We start from the raw sequence: 13,506 nt of genomic DNA on the forward strand, positions 1-13,506 counted from the left end.
GTGAGTCACGTGGCAAGCCCACCGGAAGGGCGGGGAGGGGGCATGGGCTGAACGCGGGCTGGGGGCTGCGGTGCTACCCGGGCGGGGTCCAAGGGGCGTTCGCTGGGGTCCCCTTGATGGTGGCCGGGGAGAAAAGTGCAGACGCGGACAGCGCGGAGGCGCGGAGCCGGGCAGCTGGCTGTGTACCTCCCTGGCGGAAGCCCCGCGCCACCCCTGACCACCGCCGGGTCGCCCCGAGGAAGGGGTCACAGCGCTGCCGGGCACGTGGGTCCTGGTTGGCGGGCCTGCGGTTTCTACATAGGATCTGGGAGGGCTTTCTTTAAGAAGAGAAGTGCAGAATTACAAATATAAAATTAGATTAAAAAGTGTTTAAGATGAAAAAAGAAACCACAATCACACATTTTGAAAAAATTTATATTACCAACAAAAATAACCCCAAATCCGGAAAAATGAGATCTTTTAATTAACCAACTACTTGACACACCTCTACAATCTGTTTTTCTGCATTTTTTGGCTGTAAATGTTTTGGTGATCTGTATTTGACAACAATTTTATAATATCCTTTCGATAGAGAGACGAGAGAGATTTAGTTATTCCTCTAGCATGGTGGATTCTGACTGTATATTTCAAACTTGTTTCTGCTCCACAACCCTCAGGCTTGCAGCACCGGGCACCCGGGGCCATGTTCATAGCGTGATACCACCACTGGCCCTGGACCTTCACGTTGGATGAATTAAGGCACCCATCAGGAAGAGCATTCCTGGAAACAACGCAGATGTCTGTCAAGTGGTAAATGGATGAACAAAATAAAATGTTTAGCTATAAAAAGGAATAAAGTACCGATTCATAGTACAACATGGATGAATCTTGAAAACATTATGCTAAGTGAAAGAAGCCCAGACACAAAAGGCCACGTATTTTATGATTCCATTTATATGAAATGTCCAGAATAAGCAAATTCATAGAGACAGAAAGTGGCTTAGGAGAGGATTAAGAGATTAGGAGCTGGCTGGCAGTAGGAGAAGGGAAGAGAGAGTAATGGGGTTTCTTTTGGGGGGTGGTTAAAGTGTTCTAGAATTAGATAGTAGTGATAGTTGCACAGCCTTGTGAATATACTAAAATCAGTGAATTTTATGCTTTAAGAGGGTAAATTTTATGGTATATGAATTATATCTCAATTTAAAAAAAAGGACATTCCTGAAAGTCATTCCTGTGTTCAAACAGCTGGAAATAACTGTAGCCAGAAGTGCCTGCACACTGTATAAATACATCATACGGAACCCAACTCAATGTATCTTGAACTTAATGTCCCTTTAGCCAGATACCAAAATACCCTTGGCTGCCACACGAGGTGAAAACATGGTGCTGGGGGAAGTCAGCATAGCAGGAAACATTGGTTTTACTTTTGCAAACTTTATAAAAACATACGACCAAGTGAACACAATGTCAGGGCCCTGAAAGGGGCCCGTGCAAATGAGGGCTCTGAAGTTTAAGCACCAAGTTAATCCTTTCATGCCCAGTCATTCCTCTCCCCACCCGCACCCCTGTGAGGGCCACACACATTTAAAGTTTAGAAAATGGTCAAGTGGTCTTGAATCTTTTTTTTCTCACTGAGGAAGATTTGCCCTGAGCTAACATCTGTGCCAATTTTCCTCTTTTTTTGTTTGAGGAAGATTTGCCCTGACCTAACATCCATGTCAATCTTCGCCTACTTTTTATGTGAGATGCCACAACAGCATGGCTGATGAGTGGTGTAGGTCCCCGCCTGGGATCCGGACCAGTGAACGGAGGCAGCTGAAGTGGAGCATGCCGAACTTGAATCACTACGCCACAGGGCTGTCCCCTGTGAATCTTTTTATATGGCTTCTTGAAGGAAACAAAGCAATCATTTCTTAACTAAGGTATTAAATCCTATTTACCTTGTACCTGAATAGACTGACACACTTCCCCTGGGAGGAAAAAAAGCTTATTTTCCTTGTCCAGGACTTTGCAATTTTTTCCTTCTCCATGAAATAGAGAGTAGCCTCTGATTGGGGTCTCTCTCAGTAGGGTCTGCCCCTGCCCAGAGGATCAAAGGACAAATTTCATTTCACCACCAAGGCCTGAGGAGAATTCCAGAGCCCTCTGCACTCTTTGCACTGATGACTCAGTCCCTGGGCTGGCGCTCCGGCTCCTGGAATCCCCTCTGTGTTGCCCTGATTGCCTCGTGGAGCTGGCTGGCTCTTGCTCAGCTGGGTTGGACTCAGGTGTCCATAAATTCTCCAGCTTCCTGGAACCAAACCGTTTCTCAGCCCAGAGGAAGCAGCTCTGCCAGATCCAGGGGCTTGAAATTCACTTATTTTAGGGTTATATAATTCCAAATTCCAAAGCATCAGTAAAGATATTTTTCTGACATTATGTTTCTGACTTTGAGTCACCCATTTCCCAATGACCAAAAAATATTCTTTTGCGTGCAAACTTCTAACTTTCCACTCAGGTATTAACAAAAAATCATGTTTAAGAAAAATAAATTGTCCCTGCTTCCTAACCAAATTTTCACTTCCTCTTCTCATCTCATTTTCAGCAAAGATGTGTGAGTAAACACTAGTCTCAATGCCACCAGAGGGTTGGCTCCCGGGACACCTGGCTGGTTTAGCCAAAACTGAGACTTTCTTTCAAAATGATGGACCAGGTACAAGTTGCACTGCCCTGCAGATTCCTAGAAACAGTGTGCTTAAAAACTGCGTTAAGAATTTGGTCATAAATAACTTAAAGAATAAAAGTTGAGGAGGTTGGATTGAAAAGGACATCTGTAGTGCAGACTCCTCTGAGGCCTCTGAGAAGGCAGGAGCGGACTAAGAGGAGTGTGCACCTGGAAGCTGCATAAACTCTCTGCAGGAAGGGGTCCAAGGCCACAGACAGGGGGTAGATTCTATGGCAACAGAGCCGGGCAGCGATGGTGGAGTGTCCGCCTCCAGGCTCCATCAGGGCAGAGGCAGGGCAGCAGGTGGCCGATGACCTTAGGAGGGAGTGATGAGAACAAACATCTAAGAGACTAACCACTAAGCTTCCCTGCCAGGTGATGCATCCTGTTCTTTCTCTTCCTGAAAGCACGCCAGATGCAAGTCACAAGGGCAGCTCTCGTGTCTTTCCCAGGCAGGCTATGCAAACAGATGCGACAGAGCATCTCACAGGGAATCTCAACCACAGAGACAAGCCTGCAACCAAGAAACACGGAGTAGTCTAGAAAATCAACTCCACGATTGGAGACAATGAACTAAAGAAATGGAAAACTTATGTGTGATAAATAAAGTTGGTGGAACAATCAAAACAGCGCTGAAGGACTAGAACCCCTTTTCTTCCTTCTCAGGCCACAAGTCTTTCCCTTTCTTCCATTGCAATCCATTCCTCAATTGGGCACTCCCACTATAGTAGGAACATTTTAAAGACATTTCTGTATTTTCCCAAGTAAAAGATATTTGGGGAAAAAACTTGCCTTAGGGTGAGGAGGGTTTGCACAACACCTCCTTCGTTTCCACATTTCCTGTTTTGAAGAAGGGGCTCCCCTCTATCCATAGGTGAGGCACCGTCGTCATTGCTCCCCAAGGCAACTGCTCCGGCTTGCTAACGCTTTCTGCTGTCTCCAGGCTCCACGCCGCCCGTCCTCTTGTTCATTCTCTGTGCTTGAGCCAAATTGAACTTTCTACAACGTGAAATCTGTTTACATCACTCTGTCTGCTCAAATGCTTTCAATGTCTCCTCTTAGCCCTTTGTATCCAGTTAACTTTCCTTAAAATGGCCCACAGGACCTTGCGGATCTGGGTCCGGCCTTTCTGTCCAGACTCACCTCGTGACACCTCACAGCCATTCCCCCATCCCCTTTGTCCATGACGCACCCAGAGCAAACTCCTGTCATGTGTCCTCTCTTCACCAGGCTGTTTTCTCTGCTAAAGACAGTTTTCCCTTCCCTTTTCACAAGGCCTGCTCCTATTATGCTTCATGTTTCAGCTCTGGGAGGCCTCCCTGGGCCCCTGGAGCCAGCGGTGCCTCTTCTGTGCCCCGATGGCGCTCTGTACCTCGCTCTGCATTTCCTCCTCTGGACCATGTGTTTTCTTGTCTGTATCTGCTCTGCCAGATCAGCCCCAGAGCAGAGGCTTCTTTGTCCTCTCTGTCGTCCGCACACGGAGCATGGGCTGCACACAACGGAACCGTTTGAATAGATAAGCTGTTTGACACCCATGTCTGTGCTTTTGCAGTACACAGTGAACAGATTAGAGCCCAGGAGAAGCATGGCCATTTTCTACTTCTTTTACAGAATGTATTTGCAGGCTGTTCTCAGACCTGCCTTGACTTGTAGATCATCTATATTTATTCAATGAATTTATTCAACAAGTGCTGTGGAGGGCCAGGAATACTCCACATGCTGGATACAGAAAGAAAAGGGACAGACCCACATCCTCACTCTTGTGGAGTCTAATTTTACAGGAAATTACATGGCCACCACCCTCCTCTTCCCCACCAAGACCAGTTTGCCGTTGTGCTGGAGTCCTCCCCAGCTGCTAGCTGATGAGTCCTGCTGGGATAGGACACTCTGTTTCATAGCCATATTTCTGGCTTCTATTTCATTTTTACTTTTAAACTGTTCATTATGGAAGTTTTCAAACATAGACAAAAGTAGAGAGAATAGGATAATGAAACCCCACATACCTAATACATCAACATGTGGCCAGGTCATCTCATTTCTACCTCTCACACACTGCCCCACTACCCCCTGGATTATTTTAAAGCAAAACTAGACATCCAGCCACTTCATCCATGAATCCCTTCTGAAGGAGGAGGTTTTCACATGGACTTGGAGAAAGGTTGGGCCTCGGTTGGGTGGAGGGAAGCAGCGTGGCTTCCTAAGTGGGAATGGAAGCACAAGGGAAGCCTGGGCAGGAAATGAACACTGTATACACAGAATCAGAGGAAACTATTCTGGATGGAGAGAAGGTTGGACAGATCAGGTGGAAATGATTACAAAGGGTTTCAAATGCCAGGCTGAGGATATGGCTTCTTGCAGAGAAGCTGTAGTTAGACATTCATACAAGGTTGTTAAGTGTGATGTGAGTGAAGCGGTGTTTGAGTGAGAACCATCTGGGTGGGAGTGGGCCCTGGGGACCCAAGGAACAAAATGAAAGAAGGCTCATTATTATAATCCTCCCCAGCAGGGCCAGGCCATGTGGTGATGGTAGAAATGGAGAGGAGGGATGGTCTAGGATGCATTTTAAAGGTTGAAAGGAGAGAATTCATTGCCTGGCTCCATAGAGTGGTTAAGGAAAGAATAAGAGATGGCTACAAGGCTCCACATCTGGGAAGCTGGGGGACGGGAAGTGTCATTCACAAAGTCAAAGACAATGGGAGCGAGAATCTCTTTGGGGATTATAAACTTGATTTTGGATTTAATAATGGGATATCCAAATACAAATATCTAGGAGTCTATTGACTTGTAGAACTTGGGTGAAAATGATAAGATGTCCGTTTATCCAACTCAAATGGATAGTTGAGGTCAGCTATCTTTATTAGTTTTATGCACAGAGAAGGGAAGGGAAAGAGGGAGAGAGGATGGGAAGAGAGAGGAAGGAAAAGGGAAGGGAGGAGAGAACAGGGGAAGGTGGGGCGAGGAGGAGAGAGAAAATGAGAGAAAAAGAGCAAGTCAGGAAGAAGAGAAGTCGTGGCTATGACAGAAGACTGGGTAAAAGTACCAGGATGGTGAAATAATCTCAGAAGACCAAGAGGAGCTCCTTTCTAAAAAGAGAAATTTTGGTCTTTAGTGAGACTGGCGGTTGGAAAAGCCCACTGAATATGCATGAGGTCATGTACTGCACATTCATGACATGCACAAGGCCACATTCAATCTGCTGACCCCGAGGGCAGAGCACAAGGCTCTCTTGTTCCCCCTGGTCCTGGCCTCGGAGAGAAGGAGCCGTCTGTGCTGGGAGAGTTTTAATTCTTGAATCAGGCTAGTTATTAGCTGCGTTGTGAAAATAGGCTAGTTTTCAGAAACTGAAGAATTCATTTCTGCTTATAGTCACTGTAGTAAGTAGATGGTGGGTAACAGGCTTGGGAGAAAAATGGTCCCCAATTTGGGGTCAGGGGTGAAGGGGCAAAGCCAGGACTCACCAGTGAAGAACCAGCCTGGTTCTTCCAACCACCGGGTGTGGAAGGAATGAGTTGTACCTCAACCTGCACAATTTGGGTGCCTCCTTCAGTGATGTCAGGAAAATAAGTCCCATATGTCACCATGTAAGACAAACTGAAGTCCTACAAATCCCATTAGTCATGGGAAATTTCACCATGGAGTGGATTAGGTGGCACTATGAATACAGAGAGACAGCAGGCAGTTCTTTTTTTTTTTTTTTGAGGAAGATTAGCCCTGAGCTAACTGCTGCCAATCCTCCTCTTTTTGCTGAGGAAGGCTGGCCTTAAGCTAACATCCATGCCCAACTTCCTCTGCTTTACACATGGGACACCTACCACAGCATGGCTTTTTTCCAAGTGGTGCCATGTCCGCACCCGGGATGCGAACTGGCGAACCCCGGGCTGCCGAGAAGTGGAACGTGCGAACTTAACTGCTGCACCACCGGGCTGGCCCTGGCAGGCAGTTCTAAAACGAGTGTCAGGGAATTGGGATTCACTTGCACGTTTCCAGAATCAAGTGGAAGAGAGGTGTCCAGCTTCTAGAAAGCTGGTAGCAAGAATACATAGAGAAATGGAACTACGTAGAGGACGTGGTTAGTTCATCAGATTATTTTGTTCATTTAAATTTTCTTTTGGAAATATCCAGTTCCCTTTTTTCCTTATTCTATGTTTACCAAGAGTTACTTTCCCTATTGTTTTTTAAACTATGCTTATTTAGAGATAAATTAGATTTTAACTATTAATTTAATTTATAATTATTTTATTAATTATTCCTGAAGAATTTATCTTTTTCTTTATTTTTTAAAACTTTATTGATAGAAAATGTCAAACGTAGAAGTGGAAAGAATAGTATAATGAACTCCCATGTACCTAAGCGCAAATTTATCAGTAGTTTTAAAAAACTATTCTCCTTTCTTTCTTTCTTTCTTTCTCATTCTTTTTTTATTTCTTCCTGGAGTATTTTACAGCAAATCTCAGACATCATATTAACTCACCTGGAAATACTTCAACATGCATCTATCTTTTATTGATAAGAGCTTTAAAAAATGGCAATCATGCCATTTTGATAATAATACAACTAAAATTAATTCCTTTATGTAAGTGAATACTAAGTCTATATTCAATGTATTTTTGAGCGATGAGTTGGTGCCTAGTGACCTCCAAAGATGATCAATGGCATATTTTTAAAATCCCTATAAACTCATGAGTTTTTAGATATCTGATATGTTCTAATTCTTTTTTAATGCTCAAATTGCTGCATCTTCATCCAGCGGGAGCCTCTTAAGTTGGCTTTGTGTCCTTTTGGTGTAACCCTGTTTGTTCTGAAAGATTTTCTTGCTTCTTCTTTGACATAAAACAATGTCCCAGCCTCACCTCTTAATTTCCTGCGCTAGAGGTGGAGTCAGGCCTTTTCTCAGAGCTCTGGTTCCTCTGGTGGGAATGGTGCACAGGGCCATGATGGGAACTCCCGCTGTGCTGGCTAATACTGCACTGTGGTTGCTTCCAGGCCTTTTCAAGAGACAGAGCAGCGAAATTTGTGTTTTTTAATTTACTTTAAGAGAAAAAAAATGAGTTCATACTGATATTTCCTAATCAAATGTGAGATTATGGGATTTTTACTTAACTTCTTTGATTTTATACTCTTATTTCAATAATCATACTGTTATTAGTAATACTGATGTTTTAGTATCTCTTATTTTTGAATCAACAGCCAAGGTTTACTAGATATTTAAGAAAACCTGAATAGTGAAAATGGAAACAATCAAGGGAATGAAAGAAAACATCAATGCAAAAAGGAACTATGATTAATATCCTCAAAGACGTAAGAGACGATATTGCCTCCACGGAATTACTGCTAAGAAGTTTTAACTTATGTTAAATGTGTTGTAACTGAAGCTAATAAGTAGTTATGTTGATGTCATAGAAACTGAACTATTCAGCAAAGAAGAAACAAGATACAAATGTAAAATCAAATAAGTAAAGCCCTGTAATCATGAATTTAAATTGGAAATATCAATAAGAATTCAGTTTTTCTCCTTTTCCAAAGTATATATTTTTTTACTGTTTTCGCTGAAAAATCCACAAAACAATGACAATTCAGTAGAAAGAATACCCCTCATGCCTAGATGGCTGTCTCTCAACCATTTCCCGATGAAAAGGAGCTTGGGATCCTTGGGAAAATCCCGCAAGGATGCAATAAGCCAAGTGGAGGATATGGGAACTTACACAGAAACTTATGACCAAATTTCTGCTACAAATAAATGGCATAAGCAGAGAGAGGAACTAATTCACATTGTGTGTGGATCTTGTGGTATAATAAGAAATATATTTGTTCTTTGTCCATGATTATATGATATTAAAAGTTACTAATTTTATTATATCTGATAATAGTATTATTAAAAAAAAGTCCTTACCTGCTAGCAATATATTCCGAAGTTTTTACAGTTGAAATGATATGATATTTGGGAATGCTTTAATATACTCTAGGGAAAAAGTGGAGGAGGAGTAAGTGAAAGAAATTTGGCAAAATAAATATTGAAGCTAGGTGGTGCGGGCTCAGCATACTACCCTCTCGATTTTTTTTGTACGTTTGAAAATGACCTTAATAAAAAAGATTTCTTAAAAAAAGACTATTTAGAAACACTAAAGAAGACTCAAATGGAGAGATATAAGGATGCTTAAAAAGTAATTAATTAGATTAATTAAAGGAGTAGGAGAAAGCAAGAGAGAATCCAGCCCGAATCCATGTCTCAGGGTCCAGCAAGCAGCAGGGCAGAAGGGCACCCCCGAAGTTTCCACGCTCGCCCTTCCCCCCGCCTCAGGGAGGTCGGGACCTGGCTTGGCTCCAGATGTCCCCTGGCACTCAGGCCCCCTCGCCTCTGGCCTGCTGGTGGGAACCCCTTCTGCAGCTGGCTGCACGCGCAGCCCCATAGCTCACAGAGCCCTTTTGGAGACGCGTGAGTAGCTGGTCACATTCTCCACATTTTTATGCAGATGACATTGCCAGGGTGGAGGCTGGGGGCTGGGGGTGGCGGCGGATTAGGAAATCACCAGGGCAGCTCAGGAAAAAGGCCTCCCCGAGGAGCCCCGCAGGAAACCAGCACAAACTCGTGTCCCTTCTGGTGTGTTCCCTCGCCACGATGGTGAGCTGCTGGGTCAGGCTGCAGGGTCCCCTCCTCCAGCTGCAGGTCCCCTTCTGCCACCTCCCCACAGCAGTTGTCCCCTCCCTCTGCCCCCTGCTGCAGGGTCCTCTGCCACAGGGGGACCGTCCCATCTCGAGAATTCCCGGTGTTTCCTGGCGGCCAGTAGTGATTCATTTTTATCCCCTTGAATCTTCTTCGTGGCCAGAGCATTGTTTCCCATATCCTTCCCGCCCCCAGGAAAGAACAAAAGGCTGCGTCTACTCTGGACCGTCACTGCCCATACATGGCCGGGGCCAAGGGCTCCTCCAGCTCCCGTAGCTTCCACGGAACGTTTTGAGATGGACGCTGACCGTCGGGTACATTTGCTTTCCTGCTGCAGTGAGATGTGTTGTGTGACTCATCTGTTCCCTGAGATTTCCAGTTATAGTCATGAAATCTGGCTGTACCCCCGTGCAAACGCTCATGTTTATAAGAAGTAACTAAGTGCTCTGCCACATTTTCAGAGCTAAAGCTGTGTTTCCCATCCCATGAGTTTGTAAACTCAGCAAAATAAAGCTTTCTGTTGCAAGTCAGCCATGCTTGAAAAGTCGGAATAGTTGAAATAAGTTCTAAATAAGGCAGGTTTGAGTAAGTTCTAACTCAAGAATTTCATCTTCTCACTTCTACCTCAAACTATGGCCACATCTACGGGACTTTCAGCAGTGTTTTATTTTGCCTTGTGATCTCAAACAGAGCCACACTCAAGTTTTAGCAAATCTGAAAGATGAAAAAGTGACCTAAGCCACCCAGAATTAGATTTGCAGCAGAGGGCAAATGGGACTCTCAGAATCACAGAGTTAGGGGCAGACAGACTGTGGCTGGCGTTTGCTGTCTCCGTTCACAGGCGAGAAAATTAAAGTCCAAAGAGAGTTGTGTTTTGCCTAAGGTCACAGAGATGGCAAGTGAAACCAAGTTCGAAACCAGGCTTGCCACAAAAGGCCCCAAACCCCTGCCTCACTCAAGTCCACTTCTGAAGCGTCCTCCTTCCTGGTCCCCACCTCCTCGCTGGTCTCTCTCGTCCCTTCCCCGTCCTCATACTGCCACCTGCCATGGCCCCCTCCCCTGCCGCATGCCTCCTGGCTCAGACTGCTCAGTGGTCATGGCTGTCCCCAGTGGCATTTCCGACACATCACACTGCCCTCACGCGCCCCTCCCAGACCACGCGGAAGAGTCGCTGCCCCCGAAGCAAGCTCTGTGTTTACCTGCGTCTTTTTCCACACATTTTCTCCACCCAGAAGATTATTCCTCTTTATCTTTACCAGGCAAGATCCTCCTACCTTTGAGAGGCCCAGTTCAGATGCCACTTCCTCCACAAACCCTGCATCGACTCTCCTAAGTGAACCCCATTTCTCCCCTCTTGGTCTCCCTGCACTGTATACTGTGGGCTTCTACTTTACGCTTCCATCTCGCATAATGAGATTAACCATAGTTAATTATGAGCATTCTGCTCCTTCCTCCTGGATTATAAACTGTTTTAAGCCAAAGACCAGATCTCGTTTATGGCCCCAGCAGAGTTATTTGCTCAGAGTAAACATCAAAAAAATTTTATTAAATTGGGTTAAAATCCGTTATCTTTGGAAACCCAATAGCATGCAGACATGCAATTCTAAAGAGCTGAAATTAAGTATTTTATATGTTTCTACCCTTGATGTTATTAGGATACTGAAAGACATTTCTATCTCCCACAATGTGTCATGGATAAATATAGGGAGGATTATTTTTCCTTTGTTATTTCTTTAGATCTTGCTCAATAAAAAGTTCAACTAAACGTACGTTTGTTGAACACTTAACAAGCATTGCCAATCATCCCTCTCCACGGTTAAAGAAAGTTACAGAAAGATGAACAACTTTAGGAACTAGACTTGATAGGAATCAGAAGATTGTGGGTCTAATTCAGGCTATACCAAATTTCTGTCAGAGTGACCTTGGACAAATCCTTTAATCCCTATTCATCTTCCTGTTCATTCATTCACTATCGGTAAAAAGGACTATCATAAAAGGTGGGTTCCTTTGTGGACACGATGCCACCCAGGTCCAATAGGTTTGCAGACCAATTCTGCAAATGTTTATGGTATGAATTAAAGCAGTGGTTCCCGAAGGGTAGCCCTCAGACCATAGCTTCTACTGGGAACTTGGTAGAAATGCACATTCTCGGGCCCACTCTAAAATGACTGAATCAGAAACACTGGCTCCTTGGTTTGGGGAGACCGGGTTCTGGTGCCTCCTGGTCTCCACGTGGAAGGTGGTGCTGGTCCTGTGGGAGGCTGCGCAGGGGTACTTCTGCTCCATCCTCCCAGCTCGTTTTCCAGGCACCTAGAGGGATCTCGCACATCACTTTTAAGCAATTCTGCTTTGGACCGCGCCACACGCCAATAACACCCAGCCTGCTTTCCTCACAGAGGTAGGGTCTGAGGCTCCACGGACATCTGATTATGAAACTGCTTTGACCATTTGATCATACATATGCTAACACTGTTGAAGCTGCCACGTCTTTAGGGGAGGAGTTATATAAATGAGGAAACTGAGTAAATGGAAGAGACGCTGATGACAGATGACGTCAACCACTCTCAGCCTTGAAGAAATTGCCATTTGATTGCACACACTGCTTCCTTCCTTTGATTTTTATCCTCTTGCCTGTTTATACTTGAAACAAAGATACAACAAGTGGGGAGAGTGCAGACACAGCAGCTTAAAAGGAAGCCGGGTGCCCATGACCAGGATACGGCCACTTCACTCGCCTGGCAGAGATTAAAAACAGCACCTCTGAGGTTTCCACTGGAAGAGGTGCTGCCTTTGACTCAAGCAAACATGAATCTCCTACGCCCACAACTCCCGCCACTTGAATAAGGATCTGAACCATCTGCATGTAGTTCAGAGCCCTCATCCGCCACACACGAGAATCCCCCTCTGCAGTCCTGCCTCAGCGGGACAGACGCGGTGTTTGCCAAATGCCGAATTGGTTGGCTTCTTCCATTTCTTGCCTCCCTCCTCTAACAGGCGGCCTGTGGAGAACGACGTTCCAGAAGGAGCATTTAGTAGCTCAGCAAATGGCCTTGAATCATAAAGTCCAAGTCTTAGTTAGGCTCCTGCTATTTACTATCCGCTGGTGGGTAAATCTCGTCTTGACCTCATTTTCCTCAGGGTATTTGAGTGGACCCTGTGGTATTTGTGAGCTATAAAACAGTTACAATATAAGGTGATATTGTCATACTGCTGTTAGCAAAGCATAGACAGCCGAGTAAAATTATCTTGGTCGAGATCTTTTGTTTTCTAAAGAAGAGAGTGTGCAGATGAAGGAGAAAGCATGTTTATCTGTAGTGATAGAAGGACAAGACGTCCACATCCTTGAACATCTATTCAAAACACGGTGGCGTTAGTGGTTAGCGGTTGTCGGCGTCCCGTGTCTGCTCGGCACCGTCTGTGGTGACATATTGCTTAGGTGAAAGTATGTAGAGAAAATCCATACAGAGAAGCGGTTGGAAACGGGAGTGGTGTCACAACAGCTTCTCAGATATGCTTGTGGCTGTGGATCCTTGACAGTTCACCAAATACCAAAACTAGTTTATTAGGGATTAGTGATAATATGGGATCTGAGACCAAATCAGCGAGCTCTTCGTGCTTGGGTACATTGAAACCCGTTGATCTATCTTGTGCGTTGAATAGATCTTTCAGTCAGGCGTAGGGCGAAATAGTGGTTCACTGAGTTACACAGATCTTCAAAACCTTGACGCGTTTCATTGTACAATTTCAAAAATACGAAATTCATTAATATCACCACCAAATTCATCAAAAAAGTAACAACTTCAAATATAGGGAACTTGCAAAGCTCACTGTGATAGATACAAGTTTTCCCGATTTCTAATTTTCACTTGAAAGCTCAAATTTTATCATTGGCAGAAATACTGTTAGTTGTTTTCCTTAAAGGGACAAGCTCACTTTATTTTTGAGAAAATACCTGCCAAGTACTGAAGTCTGAGAAACCATGATTCTTTTGGCCAGACTTTCTTTTTTAAACTAAAAATGGTATTCCACAAGAAGGGAATCTTGTTCAGGTTGCACAAATGTTTTCCTTCCAGTGACCGTCCTCCACCTTCTGACGCAGCAGAGCCTCACGTGGACTCCCATTTCGTCACACTGAGTGTTAAAACGAGGCGAACTCAAGGGT

Source organism: Equus asinus, chromosome 2, assembly GCF_041296235.1.
Source record: "Equus asinus isolate D_3611 breed Donkey chromosome 2, EquAss-T2T_v2, whole genome shotgun sequence".
Taxonomy (NCBI): domain Eukaryota; kingdom Metazoa; phylum Chordata; class Mammalia; order Perissodactyla; family Equidae; genus Equus; species Equus asinus.